The sequence below is a fragment of the Suricata suricatta genome, chromosome 12 (assembly GCF_006229205.1).
Source record: "Suricata suricatta isolate VVHF042 chromosome 12, meerkat_22Aug2017_6uvM2_HiC, whole genome shotgun sequence".
In the NCBI taxonomy this organism is placed as follows: Eukaryota; Metazoa; Chordata; class Mammalia; order Carnivora; family Herpestidae; genus Suricata; species Suricata suricatta.
The window spans coordinates 47,288,289-47,312,409 of NC_043711.1; the positions used below are offsets into that span (position 1 = coordinate 47,288,289).

At 43.0% G+C, this 24,121-nt stretch overlaps 1 protein-coding gene across 8 annotated transcripts in view; it reads left to right on the forward strand.

The window, feature by feature from the left end:
- The window catches only part of FOXP1 (forkhead box P1), a 383,317-nt gene that overhangs the window by 251,901 nt on the left and 107,295 nt on the right, over window positions 1-24,121 (forward strand). The window lies entirely within an intron of this gene.

A 24,121-nucleotide genomic window follows, 5' to 3' on the forward strand; every position in this document is an offset into this window, starting at 1 on the left:
CTTTGCTCTGGGGCAGAAGTTTGCAGCCCAGGGTCACGTTAGATGTCGCTTGTGATCTGGAAGAAAGACATTCTAGCAAGACAGACCTCAGAATTTCAGCCCTGCCTCTCAGTGACTGACTTGGGGAAATCGAAGATGGCTTGTCTAACCTGATGCTGCAGCCCTTATCTGTCCACCACCCAGAGACACTGAGGATCTGAAGAAGCAAATGACTAGTCCAGATTCTCCACAGATAAAATTAGCATGGCATTTATTAAATGTACCCCCCACACACACTTTATTCTTAATTAATTGCATAATGACGTTTGTATGTCCTGTTGTCACATAAGGGTAAATTGGAAGATATTGTTTTAGGCAAGGCTCACAAATTTCTTTAATATGGAATTAACTACCAGTCCTCATTGGGGAAACTAGAACTCCTGGGGCACAATCAGAGAGGGGAGAACCCTTCTCTTTTGCCTCTTGCCCGAAGCCAAAGAGGTGCGAGAGGCCAATTACCAACATGAAACAGTACTTTTGTGTACAGAGAAGGCAATCACAGAAGATTTCAAGCTGATATTTGTAGTTCAAATTCTAGAATTGTTGGCCAGAACCATCAGAAATAGTAGCCCAAGCTTGAAAGGCACAGAGAACTATGTCTGGATCCTTACCTGCCGCTCTGACCTTGGACGACATATTTAACCTTTCACTGTTCGTGTGCCGATGAAATGACTGTTGATACCTCCCTCTCAAGCTTAAGGCAAAGACCAAATGAAAACCAGAACATAAAGCATCCAGCCAAGACACCCAACGTGAGACACATCTTTACTAGCAAAAGATGCTAATAACATTATCAGCACCTAATGGAATTATGATGACTTTAAAACACTGGGTTCATATTCATAGTCATTATTAGTAAAAATCTTGAGCCATAGGACCTCGCTCATCTTTGGCTAGCATTTCATACTAAAAAGGTAATAAATTAAATTTTGGAATGTTGAATATTAATGAGTTAAAGTGGAAAAACTAACTGGGATAAAAAAAAAATCTAGTTCTGAGGCATTGATGAGCTGGATAGAAAATATAACAGCCTAGAAATGAATGGATTTTGACAAGATCGTTGTGTTAAATATTAAAGCCAGTCATGGAGAACAATTTATTTTATGCCCAAATCTGTATATTTAAACAATGATTATAAATTTTAAAAAGCAATTTTGTAAAGGAGAAAACAAAGCCTTTTAAAAAAATTAACTTTATTTAATGGGAGGTTAGTCCATTAAAAACCTATCCAATGAAAGTGGCCAGGTCTCAGTGAGTGATTTAAAACCTCATGGATTCACAGTGGATGTTTTGAAATGGGCCACCATGAAGACAGAATGTATTTCCCTAGAATGTATAGATTCCAATACAGTGGTTGCTAACATATTTTGCAAATCATCTATTGCCACACTTCGTGAATGTATGATTGTCTTAGTTTGGCAAATGAGACCTACAAAGATAGAGAAATTTTAATGTCAAATTTAGAAAGAAGGGGGAAACAGACCCATGAGTGAGGAATCAGTGTAGGGTTGGTGTAAAAGGAGGGAAAAACAGTGAAAGAATTTTGAGTGAAATCCCATTAGACCAAAAAGTCTTCATTTTACTTTCATCATTAGAGCATGGGGGTATTTCCTTGTATTTTTTTTAAGGTGGTGAAAATGTCTTGAAGAAATTCCCAGGGCTGTGTCTAAAAGACACTTAGTTTTAAAGTGATCTTTCAGACCTCTCCTGATAAGAAACTTGTAAATATGGGCGATTAAAATTAAAAATGTACATGTGTTAAATTGAAACCTAGTGATTGATGCGTGGCTGGGACAGTTTGAGTATAATTAGGGTTGACTTGGGGAATCCCTTCCAGAATGGCATCACATGAACTAAGATCTGCGATTGCCATCATGTGCTTTGTAATTTGGTGTTTCCCTCTTACTATGATTTTTAAGGTTGATTGGAAGTATGAATATAACTACTTCCTAATCTCCTTCTGGAAGGAGTTCCCTGTATTAGAACCTTTCCACATATAAATGTCAAAGCCCACCACAGACTGGCTAATGATGGGTTGTGAGGGTGTCTATGAACTTGAAAGTCCCACAGTTAGCCTGGCCTCACACACAGCTGGGACTAGGCACTCATATAATGCACCAAGACTCCGTCTAGCTCCTTTTGTTTTCTGTTCTGCTTTCTTTTTATGTTGGTTTTATTCTCTGTCAGATTCCCCATTTGCTGAGGCAAGATGGCTTCTGAGAGCCCCAGATTCACATATGTACAGTTGAGCAACCCCTGCAGAAAGAAAGAATATATCTCTTGCTCAATAATTCTAACAGAAGTCTATGAATTGACTGAATGACTTGAGTAGTCTACGTTTGGGCCAGTCACTGTGGACAAGGGAATGGGAATAGACTAACGGGCTGGGACTGAGCCATGTGCTTGCTTATGTATTCCCCCTGGATAAAGGTGGCTCTGTTAAAATCACATAGATCCAGATTAAACAAGGAACAGATTGTTGTGCCTCACTTTTCTTTTTAGAAGATAGAGCAATGGGTGCCACATAGACCTTTTACCCCATGTTATCTTAAAGAGGGTAAGGCCCGCCATATTGTTAGTGTTCAGCTAGTCAACAAGTATGATGGAAAAAAAAATCACTTTTCTGAGAGTTGGACAACTTGACATTCAGTCCAAACTCTGTGTCTTAACTGCTTGGGAGAACAGTATAATAAATTTCCTAGGACTTAGTGTTCCTCATTAGAAACCAGAGACAGTTGGCCTAAAATGTTTCTGCAAGTCCCTTGTTGCTGGAAGGTCTATACTTCACATTTATGATTCATCTTTATGGTGATTTTCATGCTATACCCATTTCATAGACTGGTATATTCTAGACATTGAACTCTGTCTAATAGAATTTTCTACAATGGTGGGAATGTTTTATGTCTGCATGTCCAATACAGTAGTTATTGACCACACTGGCTTTGGGGCAGTTCAAATGTGGCCAGTATGATTGAGAACCTGAATGTTTAATGTGATTAATTTAAACTCACATAGCAATGTGTGACAGTGCCTACCCTGTTGGACAGCTCAGCTCTAGATTAATGGCAAAACAAGAGTTACATGGATTTTAGATGAGTGATAGCAGAAGAGAAGCTAAATCTCAACGTCCTGTGCCCTTTGTAATGATTTAAGTGTAGTTTTCATTTACAATTTGCAGTTAAAATAAAGAGCACTGCCCATTCCAACAAATAGAGAAACACCATTGTCTCCTGTCTCCTTTTGTATCCCCCTACAAAAAACAAAACAAACAAAAAACTCAAATTGTGAAGTGTCGGAGGTTGATTCTTTTAGTTTTTATAGTTACTCCTGTCTCTGCCCTGCCGGGTGGTGTGAAGCAATGGAAAGAATGCTTAGTTAGGAGTCGGAAGCTTTGGGTTCTAGGGTTGGTTCTGCCAGTAACTGCTTAGATGTCTGACCTTTGGCTAAGTCATTTTTCCTTCTTGGGTATGAGTTTTCTTATCTGGAAAATGAGGGGGTGGGATTAAAATGATCTCTCAATCTATTCCAGAGAAAAGTTTCTGTGATTCTAACTTTGTCGCTTCATTCTCATGGCCAAGATGGTGGCTGGCAAGTCTCTGTGGGTCGTCCCTGTCAGTATAGTAGATTTCAAGAAACCAGGAGCCACCTTGGACCATTTCAACGTATAAATTGCAGGGTGTTTTACCACTTCCCAGATTCCCATTGGATCTGACAGAACCCTGAGAAAAATCCATTTTTGCTTCAATTTTGTGGACTGTTCTCACTGAAGATAAATCGAGAAGAAAATGAATAGCAGGTAGCATTAAGCAATGCATCCTTCATTTGAAATGTAGCGTAGCCTGACGTGGCCTGATGGTACTATTTCATCAGTTGAAAATGCTTCTGAGAGGGTGTTGGCCAAAATGAAGAACACTGAGTGAAGGACAAAGAGGCAGGTTGTTATCCCAAGTGAGCTTGAGAAAGTGGTTCATCCCATAAAATAATAAGTACTGCTGTTTGATAAGCCTGAAAAGGGAAACTCAGAGACAAGAAGACTTTCTTTGGTACCAGGGAGCTTAGAGTTAAGGAAGGATGTTTGGAGTGACTTCATCTGGGGAAGGTTGGATTTTGAAGGAGGAGATGAATCACAAATGAAGAGAAAGAGGAAGGAAAGAACATTGGCCAGATTTGCAAGAGCAGGTAGGAGGATTTGAAGTGTTCCAAAGGACAGTGTGGTAGGATGTGTCAAACCAGTACACAGGGAGAGAGGCATCAGCTAGGGCTGAATAGAAATAAGATGTTTATTCGATGATTTAATTTTGATGTTTGGTAATGACACGTGTTAATTGTGCTGTTATCGTGTGATATGGCGGCGGCCTTAAAACATGTACTCAGGTGGTCCCGCTCCTGAATTCTCACTGGAAACACCCGCTCCTGTGCGCTGTCTCCACAGGATCATTCAGACACAGTTGCATCTTGTAGCTTTATTTTTATTTTTTAACTGGCTATCTTTATGTATGGGAACAGTCATCTCCAGAGATTCATTTTCATTTCAGAAAACTTCTAAAGGTGTTAATTGCATTTTTCAAAACTCTTATGTAATTATTTAAAATTATTCTACCGGCATCATAAATCAGAACTTTTCCCATTATATCACCAAGGAACATTTATGACCTGTTTAGACAGTTTTGATTTATAGGTTTAGGAAACAAGAATATAGAAACCATTGCCAGGTTTTAATTTGGAAATTTCTTCAGCCACGTCTGTGTCTACGGAAAGGAGAACCAGAAAGCTGATAGGAGAGATGCTTGGGGAAGTTTAGCCCCCACTAGTAAGCTGAAGAGGACCCGGCTTGGGGTCCTGCTTTGAAATGGGTGATCATTATGTCTTTCACACTAATGTTTAGTGTAGTGTTTGTTGGCATTATTTTTTTTTTAATGTTTAGTTATTTATTTTGAAAGAGAGGGCGCGCATGTGCATGAGTAGGGTAGGGGCAGAAACAGAGAGAGAGAATTCCAAGCAGACTCCAGTCTGTCACCCCAGAAGCACAAAACCTGACATAGGGCTCGATCTCGTGAACCGTGAGATCATGACCTGGCTGACATCAAGAGTCAGAACCCTAAGAGACTGAGGACCTCCCCTCCCCCCGCCAGTGCCCCTGTTGCCATTAGCTGTAAATGCTGGTTCAGTGTGATGTGGCACCTAATTCAGAATGAGTTCGTTTTTTTAAGGTTCCAGGCCTCCGTTTCCTCATCTATAAAATATAGGCTCTCTTCCCTGGATTGTGGTAAAGACTAAGCAAGTTCACTCATCTGTGCATCAGCAGAATTTGTTTATGAGGTACCTCCTGAGATCCAGGCTCTGTCAGGTGCCACGTGCGGGTGGCAGAAGGAACCTGGCCTCTCTGCATTCGCTTTGGAGCAGGTGGTAGACGTGAGTAACCCCTGGCACGGAACAGGTGTCGGCAATCGTCAGATGAGGAAGGTAGCGTGCTACCTTAGAATTGTGAAATGGTGGAATGCACACGTTTAGCAAACTGATGACAGTACATCTCAGAGTATGTGATTCGAGGCATTCCGGGGGACAGAAATTGTGTGTGGTGTGTCCAGGGTGAGGAAGAGTTAATATTTGAAGATGAAGAATCATGATTTAAAAAAGAAAAAAAAAAGGTCTCAGCAGGCTGAAATTCTGGATCAGAATCAAAAAGATCCATAATGGGAATGAACGCAAAGCCGAGACCACTGTGTAAGTGTGGAGTAAGAGCTCTAATTTAACCATAGTTCAGGATAGTTAGGGGATGATTATAAAATCAGTAGGAGCCAGTCGTGACCTGGTGGGGGCCAGGGACCTCAAGAACTCTAAGTTGCATGAATACAGTAATGAGGAATTGAGTCTCTGTCTTCCTCTGGACTAGCCCGATGGCACCTGACCCTCTGTGCTCATTTCTGGATGCTGATTTTGAAGGTGGTTGCGGCAGACCAGTGTGGAGGAACCTGCCTATCACGTGTCAGATGCTGGCGATGTATTTGAAACAAAAGCAGAACCTGTTTAGCTTCAGAGGGAAGGGGCAACAGCAAGACTGTGAGGCTGTGGCAGGAAGGGGCAGAGGGACTATGGAGCAGGGCTGGATAGCGTCAGCTGTTGGGATCCACTTAGCCTTCAGGTGTGCAGTTCACACAATCCAGGTGACAGAGGAGAAGCAGAGGTCATGACAGCCTTAGATCTTCTGCTTCCTAAGAAAAGGCTTAAAGTTGCCTCTATCTATGACTGGTCAGTGACTTGCCTGATGTGCAGGCCGTGGCCTCTCTGTAGGCTTCCCATAATCTTTGTCTTTCTTCATTGTGTCAGGCAAGAGGCATTAGAGGCAGAACAAAATGGAGTGGGGGCACCTTGAGCAATGACAGTCTAGTTTCGGTGTGTCCTGGTATTGACAGCAGTTCTGGAAATTGCTTTCCCCACCCTTCCAGTCTTCATTCAGGATTCTTTTCGTTTAAACAAATTACCAAGACAAATGGAAGATAGATGATTTTTTAAAATTTTAAATTCTACTTGAGATAGAGCGAGAGTTGGGAAGAGTGGAGGAGGAGAGTAGAGAGAGAGAGAGAGAGAGAGAGAGAAAGAATCTTAGCCGGCTCTATGCTCAGTGTGGAGCCCTTTGTTGGGCTTGATCCCACAACCCTGGGTTCATGACCTGATGTGAAATCAAGAGTCAAACACTCAACCAACTGAGCCACCCAGGTGTCCGGGAAGATAGATGACTTTTAAAAATCTGGCTGTCTGTCTACCTTTAATAGGTACGGTTGTGTTGTCCTTAGTGACTGAAATCGGAAGTGATTTGCACAATCCTTGAATCATATTTTGTATGTATTTTTTTTTAACTTTCAAAGAATCTGATTGGTCATTGATTGCTGTAACTGGAGTACATTTTTCTATACGTGAGGTCACTCAGTCATAAAATTGTCATCAGTAAGATCTTAGCCTCTCACTTGGCAATAGAAATGCTTCCTTTTGTTGAGTGTGCATGTTACATATAGAGGTGTGTTAAAGGAAAAACTGAGACATACTACAGACTTTAAGAGTTCATTTGAACAAAAATCAGTTTGAATTGGGCAGCACCCCAGATATGTAGCAAATAGAAAGGAGCTCCGAGGCCCCGTCCAAAAGGAAAAGTTTTTACAGGTAGAGGAAAATGGGAACAAAGATTGGTTATCGGTTTTTGCAGGATCCTTCCTGTAAGGGATGGCGGGTCTCTGTTAGGCGGCTGACCTAACTAGTGTTACTCAGGGGACTCTTGGATTGAGTGGTTTAAGGCTCCATTTCTGGGAGAGCTCAATTTATAATTAAGTTAAGTCTGTGTCGGTTTGGTGACGTGGGGCTTAGTAAAAGTGATTCCCTCTTGGACCTGCTTTTTTTTTTTTTTAACAGTTCCTCCTTTTAATCAGATTCTCAGCCTTGAAGGATGTAATGAGACTATCAGGCAGATACGCCCAGGTCTACTTGCAGTTTTTTTTTGTTTTTTTTGTACGTTTCTTCTTTTGTTTCCTTCTCCCCCCACACCCCAGAATCTCTGTGCAGCGTTCGCCTTTTTGCTGAATCTCTTTGTAGTATTCACAGATCATCAGGTCAGGTTCCCGTTCTTTAAGTTGGCCATTCTCTTCACTCCTTGTCTGATGTTCTAGTCTTAGGGAGATCATTTGCTTGGTAGTCAGTGGCTGTGCAGACACACGTAATGCTTTTGAGAGAATACAGTGTGCCAGGGAAACTACTGTGATCATTATCAGCAGGAAAATGTCTAGAATGTCCTTTGGAGCCCATGGCCTCCAAGACCTAAGCCAGTCAGAATCAAGTACATAAAATAAAGACCCTGCTGAAGGAGTTACTTTGTTAAGCCAGCTAGCTTGTTCAGTGAGCTTACACAGCCGAGTCTCAACTTGTCCCCAAGTGTAAACCCAAGTGCAGCAAGTGGCCTTGGCCATAGCACAAATATCTCCTTGCTCGATTGAAAGAGAATCAGTGGCTCCCCTACTACCAAGAACAGCTTGGCCAGAGATTTTTGTTGGGTATGTATTGTGTGAGGGGTAGTTTCAGGGATGGTTGTCAGAGATAAGGAGCGTGTGTTAACCAAAAGAAAAAAAAGCCAAACAAGTAGCAAAGAGGCAAAAGGAAAGAACCTTTCATATTGGAGGTAAAGATCTCAATCTATGACCATGAAAGAGGTGTCCACCTCAAGATGCCATGTTCTTCTGAGAAGGAACTTTCTGAGTCAGTGCATTTACATTTCCAGCCAGTGTGCCATTCTAGGAGTTTGGAAGAACTCTTTTAATTGGGAGATGAGGACCCAAGTTTCAAGCTCCTGAAGGTTGAGACACACTTGATATAGTCCCTTCCAAGAAGACTCAAGTGCAGTCTTTGTTCTTCATGATTCCAAATCATGAAGGTGAGGAAAAATTGGAATTACTAGTTTAGAGGGTTGTAGCCAGATATTTGGAGAAACCAGAAGCATTCAGTATCTAATTCGGGTTGATAGGTACATATAGTAAAAATTCAAAGACAAGGAACAAAGCTAGAATCTAATATCCACAAGGTTTGATTGTACTTTTCTAGTGAAACATAATTATTTTCCTCTACAGTCACCTCCATTTCTATCAAAGATTGTCACAGTAAAACTAATTGTTTAAAAAATAAGTCTAGTCTAGGGGCGTCTGGGTGGCTCAGTCGGTGAAGTGTCTGACTTTAGCTCAGGTCATGATCTCACGGTTCGCAGGTTTGAGGCCCGCTTCTGGCTTCATGCTGATAGCTTGAAGACTGGAACCTGCTTCAGATTCTGTGCCTCCCTCTCTTTCTGTCCCTCCCCTGCTCAGTTTCTGTTTCTCTTTCTTAAAAAGTAGTAAATAATTTAGGGGCGTCTGGGTGGCTTAGTCGGTTAGGCATCCGACTTCGGCACAGGTCGTGATCTTGTGGTTTGTGAGTTCAAGCCCCTTATTGGGCTCTGGGCCGACAGCTCAAAGCCTGGAACCTGCCTGGAATTCTGTGTCTCCCTATCTCTCTGCCCTCCCCTGCTCATGCTCTGTCTCTCTGTCTCTCAAAAATAAATAATAAAAAATGTTAAAAAATAAAATAAAAATAAATATTTTCAAAAAATAAAAAATAAGTCTAGTCTCATGAAACTTGGCCTGATTAATTAAAAAGTATAGCAACAATAGTGAATTGCCCATGTAGGCTCTTTTAAATCTGCTTTGCTGGAATTTTTCACAAAGAATCTTAAATTGGATTTTATAAGCCTCTCCAGGATAAAATGCCACGCCAAGAACTCACCATCAAACTTTACCCAGAACACCTGTAGACGTGGGTAAATTCCTGTCTTCCTGAGGTCTTCAAGCTGTCGTACAGTTCTTGGGCCTGCTCTGAAGTGATCTTCCTTACAAACCCGATTAAACTGCCAGGAGCCCTGTAAGGAAAGTACCCGCCAGGCTTCCCAGGGACCTGATTGGCTACGCGAAGTCAGCCTTACTTCCTTAAAGCTGTCTCGTCATATTGGATTCTATCAACAGTCTCACATCTGACATTGCGGTCAAAACCTTGGTAATAATCAATGTTTCTAGTTGCCTCCAAGGAGCATATGCTCTTATTGAACCTATGGAGGTCACTCTGTTGCTATGAAAATAAGAATACTCAGTAAGTTTCCAAATAGGAAGGGACCAAGTAGAAAGGAAAGTAAATATTTAAATTCTGTTTACAAAGGTATGCTTCACAAAATCACTGTAAGTCACAGATGGCTTAAGAAAAAAGAGAAAAAGATTTCCTTAAATCTGGGGGAAACACCCTTAAGGTTTGTTTTAAAGAAAAAGTCATATATATACATACTTATGTATATGTGTATATATATTATATGTATATGTATATAAATAATGTCATTCTGTCACTTTATTCAATCCTGTATTATTCTTGTTCTTTCTGCATCATTAATTCTGGAAATTCTTACCCAGTTCACTCTTAGGATCTTCAAGTTATCAGAAACCTATATTCTAGAATACTTTTCACGGTGTTTTCTATGAATCTTTCTGACAATGAAGCATTTTTGTAGAAGCATTAGAATAAAGTAATAACTGTCTGTAAATGACCAAAAGATTTAAAAATTCCTCTGGTTAAAGATCTGCTGTGAATTCATTATAATAGAATCGACAAAGAAATTTGGTTATTTCTGTGACACAAAACGTTTTATAATAACTGCAATTACATCTGATAACGTTATATAGGACATACCAGATTTCTAGGAATTTCACACAATTTCTAGAACACTTACATTAGTCACATGCATGCATGTAAATACAAGCTAAGAATATGTAACATCACTTTTTATTTGATAAAGCTTCCCATGTAATTTGATATATTAAATAAATCTAATCAGTTTAATGTCTCACTTTTTATATGGAAAGAGAACAAATCTTTTAAGATGTTCCAGGGACCTGCTGTAAAATAGCAAAGTTAGTTTGAGGTCAGAAGGCTTCATTTAGAATTTGATTTGGGGGATTCTGTAAAAACATCAAGAAGTTTGAATTTTTGACTAAATAGGATCACAGATCATTACAAAATAATGCTTAATTTTCTATTTTAAAAAAGTAACATAAGGGGTTAACATAAGTACACAAGGTCATATACTTGTGAGCAAAACTTAGCTTTCTTAATATTGAGAAGAGTCGGTTTCCCTAAGTAATCAGAGAGGTGATGAGGCCAATATAAGGCACAGTACATTTTTTTGTAAGAAGCAAAATCGTTACTTTCCAGGTAGATAAACTAAAAGGTAGAGAAAAATATTTCTCAATCTCTCATGGAAAGCAGACCAAGAAAACTGTACTTATGGCAGATAAAAGAAAATTAAATTTTGGTTTTACAGAGGTACATGATTGGTATTATAGTGTGTTTTTAAAACCTTTATTATTTCTAGTTTTAATTACATATATTAATTAGAATTCTTTTTTTATAAATTTTATTTATTTATTTTGAGAGTGAGCACAAACAAGTAGGGGAGGGCCAGAGAGAGAGAGAGAGAGAGAGAGAGAGAGATTCCCAAGCGGGCTCCCTGTAGTCCACACAGAGCCTGACATAGGGCTGCAACTCATGAACTGTGAGACCATGACCTGAGCCAAAACCAAAAGTCAGACGCTTAATTGACTGAGCCACCCAGGCACCCCTTACTTAGAATTCTTAACATGTAGAGTTCTTAATTCCCAGCAAAAACTAACTCAGAATTGTGGATTGACAAATGTATAAATATTTCATAATTTTGAGAAGTCTATTTTTCCTAATACTAAATGTTCTAGTATTTAGTATTACTAAACATGGCAGCAAGCATGTTTACAAATAGACCCAACTATCTTTAGTTTCTCTATAAAAAGAAGCAAAAGGATATACTTTAGTGTTCAGTGATTAATGGTTCACTATTTTCTCTTATTTGAAAATGATCTAAGTAGTCACTGAGTATCCATTATTTAACTCATCTCAGTGTAATTGTAAAGTTTCAAGTTACCAAGAAGATTTTGGAAACTGTTTTTAAGCATGCACACCATAAAGCATGATTATTGTTGCAAAGTTCCTTTTTAAGTGTAATCTTACTTACATGTATATTTAATTCACTTGCTCTTAATGATTATGTTTAGATTAATCACAAAAACTTCATGAGACATTAAACAGCTAACCATCACCTTAAGTTCTCCTTCTCACCGACAAGTTCTCTGAGATGACATGAGCTTATTTGAGTTGAGTAGTAGTGAACCTAGGCAGAATACAAGTATTATATTTAATGCAGTCTGTTTGAATTAAACCAGCCAACAAAGTTACACTAGCTTTTTTTTGTCTGAAGTTCATCCTAGATTACATGAACTTGAAAACCATTTAGGTTAGTTTCCATACTTCTGAGAGTATACATGGCTTATGTAAACACTTCTTTATCTTTAAGCCAGTTAAATAGAGCTCTTTACTTACTAATTTAGCATTGTGATCTGGAGACCAAAAAAATATCACACATTTGTAACCTATGCACGCAGACCTACAAAAACGCATAGACACACCCAGAGATGTTATAGCTTACATGTTAGCTTAGGGGAGCCCTAAATCAGTCTCTGAATATCAGCTTCCAATTTGGCCAAATTCTAACCATACAGTTCCTTAAACAAAACAGAAAAGCCTTCAGATGCCTTATGAGGTTTCAGCTGGGAGAGACTAGATTCCAGGCTATACTGAACAACCCCAGGACAAATGGTGTCCCAGGGGGGATGCAAAAGAGACTACCCTCTCCAGATCCAAAGCCAAAAGAAAGAAAGACTTAAACAATCGTTCTGAGAACTGGCAACAAGTCACTAGGACCCCCAACAGTAAATGGAGTGTAGCCCACATTTCCTTTCAGCCAAATATTGAGGGGCCCCCAACCTGATGGCTGCCAAGTCAGGTTCTTAGGACACAAAACAAGACAAATGAGAAGGCAGTAGCATATCTCGGGAGAGAAAGGATCATAACCAGTGGGTACTGAAAAGCAAATTCACGAGTCACAGTTCAAAGATCTAATTCGTGCATGTTTTTTGCCTGCCAGTGTGCCTCCACCAGGCACCACAGAGATATGGGAGAGCCGACTGGACTGTGCTAAGAATTGTCCCCCTTTGTCACTTCTGCTGGTTTTCCCAGGATCCCATGTGCAGGCTCAGGAGTGAGTAGGATGTTTCAGTAAGTCTCACCCAAGTCACCAGAAATCGTAGAGTAGGAGAAGTGACTTTCCCTTTACTTTTCTTTTTAGTTTTTTTAAAGTTTGTTTATTTTGAGAGAGGGAGGTGTGAAGGGCAGGGAGAGACGGAGAGAGAGAATTCTAAGCAGGCTCTGTGCTAATAGCGCAGAGCCTGACACAGGGCTTGAACCCACAGACCTCCAGATCATGACCTGAGCGCAAATCAAAAGAGTCAGATGCTTAACTGACTGAGGCACCCAGAAGCCCCTCCATTTACTTTTTATAGTGAGTATTTGACTCCAATGCCTTTTTTTCCAAGACACTTTCATAAATGGATAAGGTTAAAATTCTCCACGCTGGCCACTGTAATTCAGGATTATCTTTCGTACAGTTAATTTGCATGTTCAGCCTTAACACAAAATTTTATTCACCCGAGACCTCATACTGGCCCTCGTCCAGCTCAGGTCAGACCCAGTCTGGCCCCAGAACCAGTTTGGTTTCTAAGTCAGACCTAGTCTGACTCTGGCTTATTTCTGGACCTAGTCCAGAGAAACAACGTTCAAATACATTCTTAAAGTTCATGACGTTAAAACTGCAAAGCGAGGATCCGAGATGAGCTTACCCACCTCCTCCAGAGGCAGCAAGGAGGCAGCGAGGCGGTAGAACTCAACTGGTGCCTATGTCTGGTTGCTCCTTGCTCCAGGGGGCCGTGGGCGGGGATGAGGTGGGGATATTGGCCTTCGGATCCCTCTTTTGAAAACAGAACTGTTGAAAGGTAAACTGAGGCCTATTAAAAATATTAAGAGTTTGACTCAAAATCAATTCCAATTGGGTAGCCTCCAATCTAATAGATAGAAAGGTCTGAGGAGCAGCACAAAATGACTTTATAGTCAAAAGGGAACAGGAACAAGGAACTTGGAGGAGGCAAAAAGCAAGTTGGTTATTGTCAAGTTTCTTTCCTTTGGGGATGAGGGGGTGTCTATCAGGCAGATTACCTAACTAGTGCTGGTCGGGTGATTCCTGACAGACTAGCTGAAACTCTAGTTAAGTCTCAGTATGATGATACAGAGCTTAGCATAAGCAAGTCCACTTTGGGCATGTTGTCTTGTGTTTTTTAACAGATGCTATTTAGCATGTACCTAGGTACTCTTTCCCTAGCACTTTGCTATGTACCACAGATAGAGAAAGAAGAAAGAGTTCAGAATTCGTCTCTTGGAGCTTATGGTCTAGAGACAATACAGTGCATGAAACACAAATGAAATGCGAAAGAAGGAAAGAAGAGCAAAAGAATGGGAAAGAAAAAAGAAACCATCAACTCGGTCATTTGTTTATTTGTTTCTAAATACAATATTTGTGAAGGAGTTCTTGTGCCTAGGGCATTCTTTTTAACATTTGATGGGCTAAATAAGCATTTGAGAGGATGCAGAAATTATGGGCAGGCCATGAATGCTGCAGGACGTCAGAAAAGTGGTACCAGCCCAAACTCCATTCCCATGGTGGTGACATTGGTTGAGTTGGAGTCACCTGCTGTACTCTCGTCCATGTGTGTATGTGTGTGTTTCTCTTGCGGAAGCCAGTTCGCCTGCTGGAGGAGTGGTTTTTGTGGAGACTTGACTCCTTTCTCCTCTAACATTCAGTTTCACGGAAGTAGACAGGAGCTCAGTAATCCTTCCCACCTCCCTCTTGGCCGAGAAGGAACAAGTGAAAGAAATTAACAAGAGCCACCCTGGGCCCAGCACAGCTAGGCTGCCTTCAGAAAAAGCGAACTCAGACTAGACCTCATGGCCCAGTGATTGGAGCTGCAAAGAGGGAGTGATGAGTGAAAGCCCAGCGGAGGTCTCAACCGACTCGCTCTGGTAGAGTTCTGTTTCCTGTCCTCAGGGATTGGCCTAAGTCCTTAAAGCTTACTACATTTGTCCCTGTCTGGATGCGAATTCTCTTCATGCTTTTGTTGCGCCTAATTGCATAATTGCATAATAAGATAGCCATATCTGACACGATGTTATTTAAATTCTTTTATGACCAAAATATCTAATCCTTGAGTCCGTTGGGCCGGTGGTTCCTAAGCCCTGGTTGTATGATGGTCTCCTCCTCCAGAGGACCGTGGAGGTGTGTCACTCATCCACTCAGTCACAAGCTTGGGGTCAGAGACTTCAGAATCCAGGTTGAGGGGTGCCTGGGTGGCTCAGTCGGTTGAACGTCCGGCTTCGGCTCAGGTCATGATCTTGCAGTTCATGGGTTCGAGCCCCATGTCAGGCTCTGTGCTGACAGCTAGCTCAGAGCCTGGAGCCTATCTTCAGATTCTGTGTCTCCCTCTCTCTCTGACTCTCCCCTGCTCATAGTGTCTCTCTCTTTCTCAAAAATAAAACATAAAAAAAAAAAAAAGAATCCAGGTTGAGAGCATGCCAGGATAGGATTAAAGAACTCACACTGCACACTTGAGGGGTGTGCATATGTCTGACCCAGATGAGTGAGGTCAAGGCTAAGAGAGATCATGTTAAATATTGGACATGATATAGATGCAGAACAGAGGTCCAATGGGAGATGAAGAGTTGAACTAAATTTCTGAGATAGGAAAACAGTAAAATTGGGGCGGGGCGGGGGGAGGAAACCCCTGCTCTCACAGGAAAGAAGGTAACAGCCCCAGCTCTTAGAATTGCCCCGGCCCTTGTAAGGCCTTCCCAGTTACCTGGTGCGGTGGCTCTTGCTAATTCCCACATGGGTGTTGGCACATCCTGTTCCCAGTAGGTGAAATGGCCTTCTCCACCCTGGCCACCTTATGGACAGAGCATTATCCTTAAATAGTCACCCCAGTCCTTGTTTTAATGTGAAAGTCCCCTTATCCCTGTATGCCCAGGAAGGAGCCTGCCTCTCCGCTCCCTGCCCACATGTCTCTCTTTTTGCCACTTCAACAAATGATGAAATAAATGATGGCTGGTAACTATGCCTTGTGCTTTGGGAGCCTGGCGGGCTTCCATTCCTTGCTTTGGGTGGTGTAGATGTTGGAAACTTCGAAAAGAATGTTAAAATCCATTTATTGGGTCATAGTAATCATGTGCAAGCTGAGTAATCTCTGGTGCATGGGATGCAAAGGCTTTCCCTCCCAGAGACAATAGCAGCAAAATATTATAAAATCATAGGGTGAGGATTCCATAAATTCAGCCCCATGTTCTCAGAGCTCAAAGCAGACCTCTAGATTATTCCAGTGGGTCTTTAAGAACTCACTTCACAAACCACCAAACTCCATCACACATCCAAGTGACGAACCGGCTCGTGGGGGTGGCAGATCCAACAACCCGGAGATTGCAGTGGGACTGCCATTCTGCCTTCTGTGGAAGATCCTTGGTCTAGGTCCTTGTTAACCCTGGATTGAAAAGCCAGGGCAACCAAATGCCTTCTTCCATTGTTAAGAGTAATTGGATGCAAGAGTTCCTGCTTAAATTTTGGAGGTAGCATCGATGCCACCTACATCACAGAAAAATCAGTCTCAGATCATCAAGCAGCACAAGGAGGAAATTGAAGGACAAGTGGTGTGTACTTGTGGTAGCCACAACCATGCTAGTGACCGTGGGAAGCAGTTAAGTGCTTATAGTGAGTGGGCCAGGCACTCACACGTTCTGTGTCGTTTAGTCTTTGTTACAACCCCATGGTTAAAGAACCAGGATCAGTTTTTTGTGTGCTTGTTTTTTGTTATGGATGAGGAAACCGAAGCAAATGGAAACTGTTAATTTACCACAAGCACAGTCAGGAGATGGTGTGGCCAGGGTCAGAACCCATGGCAGACTCTCTCCAGAGCAATCATACTGAACTGTCTATGTGCCTTTTATAATCAGAAACAGCTTATTTTGTTTCTAAGCTTCATTACCGGGTGTTTCATCTTGACATCTGAGACCCCAGGAGAGCTTGGGCATCATCGGGCTGCCGGGCGCCGCTCCCTGGTGCCGAGTAGTGTGTTTGAAGGCGATGAGGCAGGACGTCCCCGTGGCTCTCATTGGCAACAGAAGCTCTTCACTCAGGGAGAAGTCATACAGAGCACAGCCACTCTGGGCTTGTGGAAGAAGCCAAGAAGCCTATCGGGATGTTACCTTTGTTATTTCAGCTTCTTCGTGCTGACCAATCAGTGACTCTCAGTCACATTTGTTTTCGAAGAGAGTAAAAGTGAAGCAGCTTCCTGATTCTTATGGGCTTAGTTCAGCTCCCAGCCCCATCGCCATCCTGGAAGATGGGGCAAAAGCCAGGCTTGGGAGCCATTCAACTCCCACCTCTGCCTGTACTAGCTGTGGGACACTGGTTAAGTAATTTCAACTCTCAGAGCCTCAGTTTCTTCATATGTTAAGTGGGCACAATAATACTTCTTTCACTGGGTATGATCATCAGAGGATCAGAATTAGGTCTTTTGAGTTGTTTTCCTAACATTTTTTTTTCCTCTGTTCCCTGATTTACCATTGACGTGGTCATGTCTAAGAGTCCTGAACTCAAAATTCCAATTTATATTTTTAAACTAGTTTTATATATGATCTTAATTGTAAACTCTAAAATACCTAGAGCTTAGTCTTCTGCTAGTATAAAATGTGTACCAGGTATATAAGAAACAGTCAATAATGATAGTTGTTACTGTTATTGTGACTATTCAAGAAACCGTGGAGAATATCTGATACAATTTTCTCTTTGTGTAGGTGAAGTGTGTAGGCTCAGACAGGTGAAGTGATGTGCCCACAGTCGCACTATTAATTGATGATAAAGTCATTAGTAGAATCCTATGTCAGATCCCAAAGCTCCTATATCATCTCAGGGTTAAACAGACTGCTAGAGGGCATACAGGACTAGAAAACTTGTGCCTCCTTCCTTATGGGCTTGTTGGGTGAGTCCCAATACCAGGAACCTGGTGGAAACTTCATGAGCCTCCGGCGAATGCACAGACCATTACGCACCCTGATGCATACTTCTGATTCTGCTCCTGAGTTTTCACAACTACCCTCTCTTCCCAGCTTCCCCCTGCTGCCCCCTGCCTCCAAGAAGGAGCCTCTTAACTTTTTCCCCAGAACAGGAGACAAACCTTTGGGCTTTTATCGGGTCTCTCTGAAAGGCAGGGGTGTGTGTGTGTGTGTGCGTGCATGCGTGCGTGCGTGTGTGTGTGTGTGTGTAAACTCAGTGACTATTAGGGAAAGAAACTCCATAGAGAGCCATAGGGCCCTGGAAAATGTTTTCTGGGTTGCAGTTTCTGTGCCACCCAGCGTGGAAGGCAATTATCTTTGGAGGGGGATTCCGCAGCCCTGCACGGGCTTCCCCAGCGGAAGATTTATTGTCGGCTGGATTGGGTGTTCTTTATAAGAGCATTTACTCGGCATCTAAAGCGCTGTCAAGAGTGCTACTTCCTGAATGCTTTTGACTTTGCAACTGCTAAGCTTCATTTTCCCGTCGTGGAGATATATTTTCAAAATGGTATGCAGGAATTTGTAAGGCCTCATGCTTCCCATTGACACTGACAGGAGCTGCGCCGTTAAAACCCTGCACACAGCCGTGGCAGTGTACCCCCTAATGCCCAGAGCCCTCCTGCAGGCGAGTCTGGCCCACATGTGCAGAGGGGTCCCCGGGCCAGGAGAGGGCATGGGAGCAAGGCCCCACTGTTTTGTGTATGTCATGCCAGCTAATCAATTTCAAAGTTGACTCTTTTCTTACTTCAACAAAGGATGGGCAAAAGCTCTTCTTTGGCTTTATTTTTTCCCTCCCCCCTCTCCTTTACGTGGATCTTAGGAATGCCAGTGGAAAACTTGAGCTGCAAGCCAGCTAAATATACTGTATCATGAAACCTGAGGGACCCCTGAGTTGGGATCTGTGGCCCTTTCCTGCTAAGAAGGTGTTCTATTTAAACTGCACCACCGCGCTCTCCCTGGAGAGTGAGCAGAAGAGAAGGCAAGATGCCCGACAGTCAGTCATACCCTCTGTTCTCTTGAGCAAGCTAAAATAGAGAGTTTGGCACTCCTGGGCTGCGATCCGGCAGGCCATAGAAGAGACGAATGTGCATTTTTACATTAAAAGCGCCAATATTTCACCAGCAGCGCCCCTCCCCCCGTTTTTTTTCAGCATCTTAATTTATATCTTCCAGTTAGCAGTTCATTACATGTTCCTTTCGCTCTCCAGCTTTTAAAAGTTGCCTCTTGAATAAATTGAGGTAGTCAACATTTCCTAAATCCTGGCAGGCTTACCAGCAGAGGGCAGGCGTAAGGAAGGTTTTGATGGGAGGGTGTGTCAGCCTAGGGTCACAGGAGGGTGGCAACGCAATGGGAGGGAGACCTGTGGGCTTTGTTAGCAGGGCAAGATGCAACAAGCTCCCTCTGCCTCTCTCCAGGCCTGCCGCACACCCCAGGTCTCCGGAAAAGCTGACTTTCCTAAGTAAAGGTGGCCAGTTGCCTTTATCAGATATTCAGTGACTCCTCCATACTTGAACGTTAAAAGGAGTATTCATATATCATCACATCCCTCCCAGAACCATCTCTTCTTTCTCCTCTGGTGACCCACTTCTTGTGAGTCTTAAAACTGAGGGTTTGCACGGGAGTGTATGGTAAATGCTCTTCCTCTCTGGAGAGGAGACAAGGACTCACACTTGATGGTGGTAGTGATTCTTTTTTTCCTAAGACCTGAAAGACAGATCTCTGGGAAATGCTCCCCCACCCCCAAACATGTCCTTTTTGAGAACTTTGCACACTTGAGTGTAATCTCTTCTCACCTTATGGCAGAAGCATCCCACTGATACCTTTTACATTATATTAAAACAAGGGATTATAGTTTTATCGTTAAATGAGAGAGAATAATTTGTTACAGCCAGTCAGATGCAGAGTTAGGGCAGGATGTTGCCATTTCCCTTTTCATTTTCTTCTACACATGATTTTGTCTACTGGTGATGTTTTATAAATGTCTTTACATTTAAAGTGAGGAGGGATTCTTTCCGGGGGGGGGCAGGTGGAATAACTTTTTTCCATAGGTTATGGAAGTTGGTCGCATTTCCTTCAGTTCCTTCATTCCTTCTATTAAAAGTTACCTGAGTGGTGCCTTGGTGGCTCAGTCGGTTAAGTGTGGACTTCGGCTCAGGTCATGATCTCATGGTCCGTGGGTTCAAGCCCCACATCAGGCTCTGTGCTGACAGCTACAAGCTCATGAGCCTGGAGCCTGTCTTCACATTCTGTGTCTCCCTCTCTCTTTGATCCTCCCCCTGCTCATGCGCTCGCGCGCTCGCGCTCTCTCTCTCTCTCTCTCTCTCTCTCAAAAATAAATAAAACATAAAAAACTTTTTTAAAGTTACCTGAAAGGTGAAATGTCACAGTGTATATATACATTAGCCAGGAACAGCAGCATCATAAAATGTTTTGTTAAATGAAGATGCTCGTGGCAATTTGGAGAGTGTCGTAAAAAAAATTAAGCTCCTCTGGAACATTTAGAACTCACAAACTTTTCCCTTGGCAATCCAGGCACAGACAAAAAACAACATAATTAACTTCATTGTCAACATAGACATAAGATCAACATAAACGATATCGATACGGAGGTAACTGCCTCGGCTCCCTGTAGATGGATGATGTATTAATTTATATTTTTAAGTAAAAGCACTTAAATCAAGAAGGGACCATGGCTCCTTGGAGACAAATGCCCAAATCTCACAATTGGGCATTGGTGTTGCGATTTAGTACCTGTAATTGGCAGCCGGGCGGCGGTCTTTGGAGACACCCGAAGGACTCAAGGAGGGCGCCCCAGGAGAGACTCGCTGCCCTGGGCGGGTCATCCAGCCTGGTGGACAGTGAGGGACTACATTTTGTATTTCTGCTGATTCACTGCCTCCTCTCTAGTGACAGAGTCACTTGGTTACATTTCCTTCAGTTCCTTCACTTCAGAATATATGGTTCAGGTACTCCCCTAGATTAATTGGAAAAGGGAGAGCCAGTGTTAATGCACGTGTTGTTTGGACGAAGATGGGCCATTGAATTATAGTCTTGGCCTCTCACGCCGTTGATTTTCCAACCCATCAAATTGTTCATCAATTTTTATTTCACTCACTCTGGCAGATGAACTTTCTGGCAACAGAAATTGCAGTAGTTCCCTCTGAGAACTTGGTACTGTAACCGCCTTTATCTGAGCCTGTCGCCCCCTCTCAGTGTTGCTGGAAATACGTGAGCCACAGTCCATTCACGTATCCATTTTCTGGTTATTTCCAAGCAGCTCCTGGCCTAGCAGGACCTCAGTGAAAGCTGAGGACCACGTGGGCCAGGCACCATGGCGGGTGTCTCCTTCTCCACCACGCCATTCATCAGTGTGTAGGAATAATGTCCTGACAACATGCTCCTTTTGACTCTTCACTTAATACATCTTCTCTCCATCCTTAGATCTGAATGGGCAGTAAAACCTTTTCACGTTCTTCTGCGTTCAAGGCTAAACCTCCGCAGAACGAAGTATAATACATGATTTTAGTCCCAGGTGTGTTATTTGGTGGTTAGAGTTTGGTGTGGGATCATAGTAATCTATTCTTAAGTACACAGCCAGCTGCACAATGGACTCATTTAGCAACTGACAGGTTTCTTAATATGTGGTGTTTGAACAAGGGCTGTATCTGTTGTGGGTGTCAGGATGTGGGCATCAAAAATATTTTTAAGTACGGTATTCAGCATTTCCTTCACTCTTCCTTAAACATTAGCGTTTTCTTCCCCCAGGTATTCTCTGTGATCATGGCCTCTCTTTTTCTCAAAATATTCAGTATCTGCTTCGTCTTATGACCTGTGGTCCTAGGTACCTTTGATTCTGGAGGAGGAAACAAACAAACACTGTTGTCTTTCTGAACCTCGGTTTCCTCCTTGTAAAATGGGGATTGCATTTCTGTTCAAGTTAGGACAACTAAACAAGACCCTGTAGCTAAGTAACCCTTTCTAAAGCTTCCACATTCCAGATGCTGCTTTTGGGGGGGGGGCGGGGGCGGGTGGAGGGAGTTGCTTTCTGACCTAGCCTTTCCAAAATGACCTGACATTCACATAGGTGAATAAATGACATTAACTGAGTCTTCCAGGTTTTCACTGCAGGTTTTAACACTATGTATGGTGCTCCAGCAGTGAAAGGGTTTAGTTCTCACTAAATCTCCAAAACAGTGCAGGTTGACAGGACCACATGGAAGGGGATCTTGAGAGTCCAGAATTAATCAAAATAACCCGGGCATATACGGCTTATCCGTGTTTATCACTGATGCTACATTTCCTTGCCTAGAAGTACTGTGTGAGTCACCGTGCCATGTTTGGAGAGAGGGCCGGAAGGGCTCCAGGTGGCCTCTGAGTTAGCTTGCTCTGTTACTTGCCTCTCCATACTGCCACCACACCCCCTGCCATCCAAACCTTCCGTTCTTTACAAACCTCCTCCCTAGGGGCCACCCCAGACCTTTCCTGCTCCCACTCATCTCCCGCTTCTCTGTGGTGCCATGGTGCTTCAAGCCACGGCGATGCAATTTAGTGCTTGTGTAAGACTTCATTGCATCACTCTCTAATTATTTTGTGTAAGTCTGTCTCCACAGGCTGGGTCATAAGCGTCTGTAATGTTTGTTGTTTGCTTGTTTGTTTGTTGTTTTGATGCTCCTGGAGACTTGGCTGATAAACACCGGCCTGCAGAGGAGTTAGCCCAACTTGTAAAAGCATGCATGAGTTTTATGGATGCCTTGTGAGGAACTTGCCTCTGACAAAACTGAGTTGCCTATTCAAAGTGCACTCCATTTTGTTCACAGACCTCAAATCTCCAATTAATTTTTGTACCTTGGGATAAAAGCACATGTATTTTGAAATGGCCATTTCCACTTTCTCATTGTGCATTGGTTGGTGAGAACTTCCTATATTTTTATTTCCTGTCTTTGGGGCCCCAGCACCCCCTCCCGGAAGAGTGCCTTGTCTCTTTAAGAGTCAGAACTCTACTGATTCCCGGTGAGTTCTGGCGGATTTAAGGCCCCTCTCCCCAAAAAAGCACGCCCTTGCTCCTTCATTGAATATTCATGAGAGGGTGCGGTCACATTTTTGTGCCCTGAAAAATGCCATTAGTAAAGTTGTTGCCAGACACAAAAACACTTTAGGGTGGGGAGCGACCCGCCACGCGCCCCGTTTAACATCTTATCCTAAGTTGACAGTCACCTGAAGCTTTTGTCTCTCTTGCAACCAGATTAATAGGGGACTTGCCTGTTCCCCTGCTGACCTTACTGAAATTCAGGCATTTGCTTGATTGGAAATATCATCAATGTTTTCTGGTTTGTACTGACCTGCATTAAATGCCTCAAAAAGAAAAATAATTTCAAGTAAAACTCCTGGAATTTCTGGGTTAGGATTTGTGGTCTTGTTGGTTTTCTTTAATTGAGGGAAAATAGGCAGTCATTGATGTCACTACTCCTCTTCCTCGAACATTTTGAGAAAAATAATAAAACTGTTACGAGGTTTGTTGTTCGTGTTTTAAAGGATAGGCCAAGAAGTTTTTCTCTGAATTTAAAGATGGACTCGCTCCCGAAAATGATTGAATTAAGCCTGGCACTTAAATCGTGCCAGTTGAGCCAACAAAGTTTAGCAGATTGGTGACTTTTGTGTGTGTGTGAACACTATACTCAGCTTTAAATAGCATGAAAGAGCAGTGACTATTTCTGATAGAGGTCATCTCCAAGTGCTTATGGAGAGTGGCTTTTGTTGTTGCCGTTGTTGTATAAATAAGAAAGGAATTTAGAGAATTATTTCTTAGCGAACTTGGGGCAGATGCCGGCCTGAGCAGCTGTCGTTCTAGCGGGGAAGTAGCTCGGTTCGGCGACGAGGCACGTTTGGTTGTTATTTATTTCAGCCCCCGGGTCGGGTTAGTTTTCGGGTGCGCGCACCAGCACACTTCGGCGAGCCCGACTCTTGGAAAGAAAGGCGGTGGGGAGCGGCCTGGAGGGTGGGGTGGGGAGGCCGAGGCTGGCTTCCACCGTCCTTGCGAAGCGAAAGTTCTCTGCAAAGGCCGGTTTTCGAGGAAAGCGCTTCTCTGCGCCTCCTTGGAGCCCTGCATCCCCTTCCGATTCTAAACAGTTGGCTCAGAGTGGTCGCGTGTGCGCCGGGCGCGCCGCTTCTCCCCTCCTTTGCCTCTCGGGTTTCTCCGAAAGGTTAGAACAACTCTTTTGTCAGTTTCCAAGGCGAAACAAACGCGCAAGCCACCCCCCAAGCCCCAGCCCCGCAGCCCCGGCCGGCGGGAGCGATGCGCGCCGCGCCCGGCTTCCCAGACGTCAGCCAGAGGCAGGTCAAAGGGTTAACAGCAATTAGGAGGAGTTGCTCTAGAGACAAAAGCAGGATTTCGCCAGAGCGTGATTTCACCTGCCGCGCGGAGGGGGCCGGGGCGCGCGGGCGCGGGGAGCCGGCC